This window comes from Gigantopelta aegis, unplaced genomic scaffold (genome assembly GCF_016097555.1).
Source record: "Gigantopelta aegis isolate Gae_Host unplaced genomic scaffold, Gae_host_genome ctg8367_pilon_pilon, whole genome shotgun sequence".
In the NCBI taxonomy this organism is placed as follows: domain Eukaryota; kingdom Metazoa; phylum Mollusca; class Gastropoda; order Neomphalida; family Peltospiridae; genus Gigantopelta; species Gigantopelta aegis.
In genome coordinates, this window is record NW_024536471.1 from 1 (window position 1) to 8,048 (window position 8,048).

At 35.9% G+C, this 8,048-nt stretch overlaps 2 non-coding genes across 2 annotated transcripts; both read right to left on the minus strand.

Moving 5' to 3' along the window:
- Positions 1–2,786: 2,786 nt before the first annotated feature.
- On the minus strand, positions 2,787–2,905 carry LOC121367019. Its single transcript, XR_005957288.1, has one exon. It is a non-coding gene; the product is annotated as a 5S ribosomal RNA (ribosomal RNA).
- A 3,457-nt stretch (positions 2,906–6,362) lies between these two features.
- On the minus strand, positions 6,363–6,481 carry LOC121367020. The gene has a single exon (XR_005957289.1). It is a non-coding gene; the product is annotated as a 5S ribosomal RNA (ribosomal RNA).
- Positions 6,482–8,048: the final 1,567 nt, after the last annotated feature.

Genomic DNA, 8,048 nt, shown 5'->3' on the forward strand with positions numbered 1-8,048 from the left:
CGATCCCCTTCGGTGGGCCCATTGGGCTATCTCTCTTTCCAGCCAGTGCGTCACGACTGGTATATCAAAAGCCGTGGTACGTGCTATCCTGTCTGTGGGTCGGTGCATATAACAGGTACATTACTAATAACAGAAAAAAAATGTAGAGCGCTTTCTAAGACTATGTGTCAGAATTACTAAATGTTTGAGATCCAATAGCCGATGATTCATAAATCAATGTGCTCTAGTGGTGTCCTTGAACAAAACAAACTTTAACTGTTTGGCTGTAACGATATTTGGAGTTCATGTACCTACTAATAATATAGTAATAATGGCTATCCGCCCGGCCCCACACACACACACACACACACACGCACGCACACGCACACACTGACATGCACACAAACACACACACGCCCGCTGTCAGGAACACGCGCACACAAACATATTATGGTAGGATGTTAAATGTAGTTAGTAAATTATGCTTTCTTAGGCATCAATATTCCACGATTGTAGAATAAATACCAATTTACTAAAAATGTGGCATCACAGGTTTTTGTGGATCCGGGTTTTTTGTGACTTTTAGTATTATTATTTCTTCTTCTTAATATTTTACTTTTTTAAATTACCATTATTATTATTATTATTATTATTAATTCTATCACACTGATGTATACACTCGTATTTAAAAACAAAGTTAAAAGTAAAAATGTGTTTGGTTTAACGACACCACTAGGGCACATAGATTCATTAATTATCCTTTAATGGATGACAGTCATTTCGTAACTAATTGTGAGAGAAAAAAATATGTCTCTCTCTCTCTCTCTCTCTCTCTCTCTCTCTCTCTCTCTCTCTCTCTCTCTCTCTCTCTCTCTCTCTCTCTCTCTCTCTCTCTCTGTGTGTGTGTGTCTCTGTCTCTCAATATTAATATTAATTGAACAACAGCATTATTTACATCCCATGCCTTCAATTGCAATGTCGTGGGACCTTGCTTGGGATTGGGGGTAGCCCGTGTTCATCCACATCGAACGACCCATCGTATCTCAGACGAGAGCTGTATCCACTAAGCGATACGCCGCCTAACTATAATTACAATGACAGATAGATGACGTCACGCAATTGTTTGTCGTTTGTTAACGAACTTTGACCTCCGCAAAGTCAACAGGGATTTAGTGAAATATATAGAGGCTATTTCATGGGGTTTTTCAAATACGATTTTTATGTCAACTCGTGATGTGTGAAAACCATATTTTCACTCATTGCTTCGCAATTCGTGAAAATATGATTTTCACACATTTTCTAATGAAAAGCAACATCTGAAAAAGCAAACTGTTTGAACCGATTTTATTATATGGATCAGAAATTTGGGGTTATAAAAATTTACAAATAATAGAAAAAAGTCATCTCATTTTTAAGGTAAAGAAAAAGTACTTCAAATTTTATGGTATATGGAGAGATAGGAAGGTTCCCTTTAGAAATACAAGTAATGTTACGAATGGTGTCATTTTGGAGTAAACTGGTTAAAGACGAAAATAAACTTAGAAGTATTTTATGTAAATTAATGTTTTCTTTAAACAGTGGTGAAAGAAATCAATTTAAATGGTTGAAATTCATAAAAAGTATTTCGATAACACGGGAGTGGGGTACAACTATACCAATCAAAATAATGATTTCAAATTGTATAAACAAGAATTGAAACAAAACCTCTGCAATCAATTATACAACAGTGATTCTCGGATATTACAAACTCTTCTAGGGGTCAATTTTATACATGATTTAAAACAGAATTTTATTTCGAAACCTATTCGTCGAGATTATCGTACCAAAATAGATGCTGGATAACTAAATTGCGCACGTCAAATTTGAGATTACCAATCGAAACTGGCAGATGGTTTAACATTCCTAGAGAAAATAGAATATGCAAACTTTGTAATACTGATATTGGAGATAAGTACCAGTATTTATTCAATTGTAAAAATGATAACATTGAAAACATTAGAATAAAATATATAAAACAATATATATAAAACGTTTTTAAAATGAAAGGTATGCTGTCATGTAATGCACCATTATTAGAAAAAACTAGCTATATTTATTAAAACATTATCTAGTCTAGTGAACTGATGTTTCGCCGCACCTTTTAGCCATTTTGTTTGCATATCTTGTGTTCTATGTTAATTGTAGATACTTCTATGTTGACGCCTGTTCGTGTCATGTGTGTTAATTATGTATTTGAAAATGTCCTCTTGTTACACATTATAATGTATCTGAGTGTTTTTTTAATAAATCTTGAAAAATAATTTTAAAAAACCCAACAACCACAAACAAAAAAACAACAACACCAACATATACACCACGCATGTAAATACTACCACCCCTCATCCTTAAATTAAATAAGAAAACAATGGGAGTTAAGCTGCTAATTTCACAGTTAACGAGTAGCGTCTATGACTACCCTAGTTGCGCACAAAATTGAGTATTTTGTTTTTCTTTACAGGTACCCCATACATGTTTCAAGCACAAGGAATCTGGACACTGTGATACTAGATGAAATAAAATTTCTTTCAAAACATTGCCCAGATGATTTTTTTTCCAACAACAAACACACTAACACTATCACCAGTGACAGTGATTGCAGGGAAATGTATTCTGTAAATAAGTGTGTGCTCACTTCATTCTTACTCGGAGTGTACTTAAAAAAACACCCCATCCATAATAACAATAATAAAATCATTAAAAAAGAAATAATAATAATAATAATAATAATAATAATAACAATTATAATTAAAAATAAAAAAGTAAAAAAGTGTCTACAGCACCCGGTGTTCCCAGGCGGTCACCCATCCAAGTACTAACCGGGCCCGACGTTGCTTAACTTCGGTGATCGGACGAGAACCGGTGCTTTCAACGTGGTATGGCCGTAGACAACAACTGTTGAAAAATAGGGGTATACATATGTAATTTTCCGGAAGTCGATATATGGCCGTAGCTTTTGTTTTGTTTTATTTGTTGGAAAGACAGATCGAATGACTTATCGCCGGTGTTGTTTACATGCAATTTTAGTGAAGTTTTTTTTAATCCACACAGTGATCTCCCTTGTGTATCGCGTAGAGAAAAAGAGTCAACAAGACCAGCCTCGGTGTTGTCGTGGTTAAGCCATTGGGCATAAGGTTGACAGATACAGGGCTCGGAGTACGGTACCAGCTCGCACCCGAAGTGAGGTTTAATGACTCAACTGGTAGGTGTAACACCACTACACCCACTTCTCTCTGACTAACAATTAACAAGTAACTCACTGTCCTGGACAGACAGCCCAGATAGCTGAGGTGTTTGCCCAGGACAGCGTGCTTGAACCTTAATTGGATGTAAGCACGAAAATAAGTAGAAATGAAATGAGTCCGCTGGTTTTTGCCATATAATTACTTGGAATATTGAAATAAATTATTAAGCTTAGTAATGGACAAGGAGGTATTATTTTTATATTTACATTTCGTTTCTAGCCAATGTAACACTCTTTTGGCTGAGGAGCGTGGGACGTAGCACAGTTATAGAGCGCTCGTTTGATGAGCCGTCGGTCTAGGATCGATCCCCTTCGGTGGGCCCATTGGGCTATCTCTCTTTCCAGCCAGTGCGTCACGACTGGTATATCAAAAGCCGTGGTACGTGCTATCCTGTCTGTGGGTCGGTGCATATAACAGGTACATTACTAATAACAGAAAAAAAATGTAGAGCGCTTTCTAAGACTATGTGTCAGAATTACTAAATGTTTGAGATCCAATAGCCGATGATTCATAAATCAATGTGCTCTAGTGGTGTCCTTGAACAAAACAAACTTTAACTGTTTGGCTGTAACGATATTTGGAGTTCATGTACCTACTAATAATATAGTAATAATGGCTATCCGCCCGGCCCCACACACACACACACACACACACGCACGCACACGCACACACTGACATGCACACAAACACACACACGCCCGCTGTCAGGAACACGCGCACACAAACATATTATGGTAGGATGTTAAATGTAGTTAGTAAATTATGCTTTCTTAGGCATCAATATTCCACGATTGTAGAATAAATACCAATTTACTAAAAATGTGGCATCACAGGTTTTTGTGGATCCGGGTTTTTTGTGACTTTTAGTATTATTATTTCTTCTTCTTAATATTTTACTTTTTTAAATTACCATTATTATTATTATTATTATTATTATTAATTCTATCACACTGATGTATACACTCGTATTTAAAAACAAAGTTAAAAGTAAAAATGTGTTTGGTTTAACGACACCACTAGGGCACATAGATTCATTAATTATCCTTTAATGGATGACAGTCATTTCGTAACTAATTGTGAGATAAAATATGTCGCCTCTCTCTCTCTCTCTCTCTCTCTCTCTCTCTCTCTCTCTCTCTCTCTCTCTCTCTCTCTCTCTCTCTCTCTCTCTCTCTCTCTCTCTCTGTGTGTGTGTGTCTCTGTCTCTCAATATTAATATTAATTGAACAACAGCATTATTTACATCCCATGCCTTCAATTGCAATGTCGTGGGACCTTGCCTGGGATTGGGGGTAGCCCGTGTTCATCCACATCGAACGACCCATCGTATCTCAGACGAGAGCTGTATCCACTAAGCGATACGCCGCCTAACTATAATTACAATGACAGATAGATGACGTCACGCAATTGTTTGTCGTTTGTTAACGAACTTTGACCTCCGCAAAGTCAACAGGGATTTAGTGAAATATATAGAGGCTATTTCATGGGGTTTTTCAAATACGATTTTTATGTCAACTCGTGATGTGTGAAAACCATATTTTCACTCATTGCTTCGCAATTCGTGAAAATATGATTTTCACACATTTTCTAATGAAAAGCAACATCTGAAAAAGCAAACTGTTTGAACCGATTTTATTATATGGATCAGAAATTTGGGGTTATAAAAATTTACAAATAATAGAAAAAAGTCATCTCATTTTTAAGGTAAAGAAAAAGTAAGTACTTCAAATTTTATGGTATATGGAGAGATAGGAAGGTTCCCTTTAGAAATACAAGTAATGTTACGAATGGTGTCATTTTGGAGTAAACTGGTTAAAGACGAAAATAAACTTAGAAGTATTTTATGTAAATTAATGTTTTCTTTAAACAGTGGTGAAAGAAATCAATTTAAATGGTTGAAATTCATAAAAAGTATTTCGATAACACGGGAGTGGGGTACAACTATACCAATCAAAATAATGATTTCAAATTGTATAAACAAGAATTGAAACAAAACCTCTGCAATCAATTATACAACAGTGATTCTCGGATATTACAAACTCTTCTAGGGGTCAATTTTATACATGATTTAAAACAGAATTTTATTTCGAAACCTATTCGTCGAGATTATCGTACCAAAATAGATGCTGGATAACTAAATTGCGCACGTCAAATTTGAGATTACCAATCGAAACTGGCAGATGGTTTAACATTCCTAGAGAAAATAGAATATGCAAACTTCTTTGTAATACTGATATTGGAGATAAGTACCAGTATTTATTCAATTGTAAAAATGATAACATTGAAAACATTAGAATAAAATATATAAAACAATATATATAAAACGTTTTTAAAATGAAAGGTATGCTGTCATGTAATGCACCATTATTAGAAAAAACTAGCTATATTTATTAAAACATTATCTAGTCTAGTGAACTGATGTTTCGCCGCACCTTTTAGCCATTTTGTTTGCATATCTTGTGTTCTATGTTAATTGTAGATACTTCTATGTTGACGCCTGTTCGTGTCATGTGTGTTAATTATGTATTTGAAAATGTCCTCTTGTTACACATTATAATGTATCTGAGTGTTTTTTTAATAAATCTTGAAAAATAATTTTAAAAAACCCAACAACCACAAACAAAAAAACAACAACACCAACATATACACCACGCATGTAAATACTACCACCCCTCATCCTTAAATTAAATAAGAAAACAATGGGAGTTAAGCTGCTAATTTCACAGTTAACGAGTAGCGTCTATGACTACCCTAGTTGCGCACAAAATTGAGTATTTTGTTTTTCTTTACAGGTACCCCATACATGTTTCAAGCACAAGGAATCTGGACACTGTGATACTAGATGAAATAAAATTTCTTTCAAAACATTTCCCAGATGATTTTTTTTCCAACAACAAACACACTAACACTATCACCAGTGACAGTGATTGCAGGGAAATGTATTCTGTAAATAAGTGTGTGCTCACTTCATTCTTACTCGGAGTGTACTTAAAAAAACACCCCATCCATAATAACAATAATAAAATCATTAAAAGACAAATAATAATAATAATAATAATAATAATAATAACAATTATAATTAAAAATAAAAAAGTAAAAAAGTGTCTACAGCACCCGGTGTTCCCAGGCGGTCACCCATCCAAGTACTAACCGGGCCCGACGTTGCTTAACTTCGGTGATCGGACGAGAACCGGTGCTTTCAACGTGGTATGGCCGTAGACAACAACTGTTGAAAAATAGGGGTATACATATGTAATTTTCCGGAAGTCGATATATGGCCGTAGCTTTTGTTTTGTTTTATTTGTTGGAAAGACAGATCGAATGACTTATCGCCGGTGTTGTTTACATGCAATTTTAGTGAAGTTTTTTTTAATCCACACAGTGATCTCCCTTGTGTATCGCGTAGAGAAAAAGAGTCAACAAGACCAGCCTCGGTGTTGTCGTGGTTAAGCCATTGGGCATAAGGTTGACAGATACAGGGCTCGGAGTACGGTACCAGCTCGCACCCGAAGTGAGGTTTAATGACTCAACTGGTAGGTGTAACACCACTACACCCACTTCTCTCTGACTAACAATTAACAAGTAACTCACTGTCCTGGACAGACAGCCCAGATAGCTGAGGTGTTTGCCCAGGACAGCGTGCTTGAACCTTAATTGGATGTAAGCCATATAGTACAATGGAGACGTCTCCTATTGTTCGTCTGAGCACAATGGCGATGTCACGGATTGTTGACATTAGTACAATAGAAATGCACCTATTGTGTTGAGAGGATGACTGGCATTTTTCAAATTTTGGCGGGAATGACCTGGGTGGGTTTTTAGGTGCGATGGGGTCGCTTCAAAAGTACGTTTTGAAGCCATTGAAATGGTTTTTTCACTGGATGTATTTTATAAACGTGTTGTAACACGTCTTTTGTTTACGTTATTTGAATCGAGGGTGAAAGGTTGTATTTATAAATGTGTTCTTTTATCCAATCATAATCATCCATTTTAACGAATGCGTTTGTGTGTTGTGTATGTATATAGATTAATGAAATAAACATTATGTTTAATTGATGTTAGTGCTTTGTATATAACGGATCACTCTAAACCATGGCTGAACAAGAATGTTTGATAAAGATAACGACCCCTACAACAATTACAATAGTAGGTGGAAGTAGTAGTGGCAAAACGTTTTTTTACAAAGCGTCTTTTGGGAGAATGACAAGTTTGTGTTTGATGTACCACCTAAATGTATTGTTTATTGTTACGTGGTATGGCAGGATGTGTACACAGACATGCAATGCTCCGTTCCTAACATACTGTTTTATGAGGGACTACCAACACAGGAAGAGTTGTACACGTGGGCAGCCGAGGCACAGAAACATATGGTGTTGGTCTTGGACGATCTGATGATGTTATTGTGTAACAGTGAACTAATGTTGAAAGTTTATTCAACTCTGTCACATCATTTGGGCATTACATGCATTAGTTTACAACAAAGTCTTTACCCTAAAGGAAAGTGTTCTCGAACCATGAGTTTAAATACCCATTTGTTTGTGTTAATGGCTAATGCGCGATCAGCGCATGAATATAAGATTTTTGCATCACAGATATTTCCCGGGCAATCTAAATACTTTGCTGAGTCATATCAAGATGCTGTGTGCAAACCAAAAAAATATGGATATTTGTTTAGTAGATGTTGCACCATACAGTAATCCCGAATATGGCCGACTACGTACGGGTATTTACCTGGAGAACTCTGTACTGTATATTTTCCCAAAGACTAATAAACCAGTGTTGGTACGA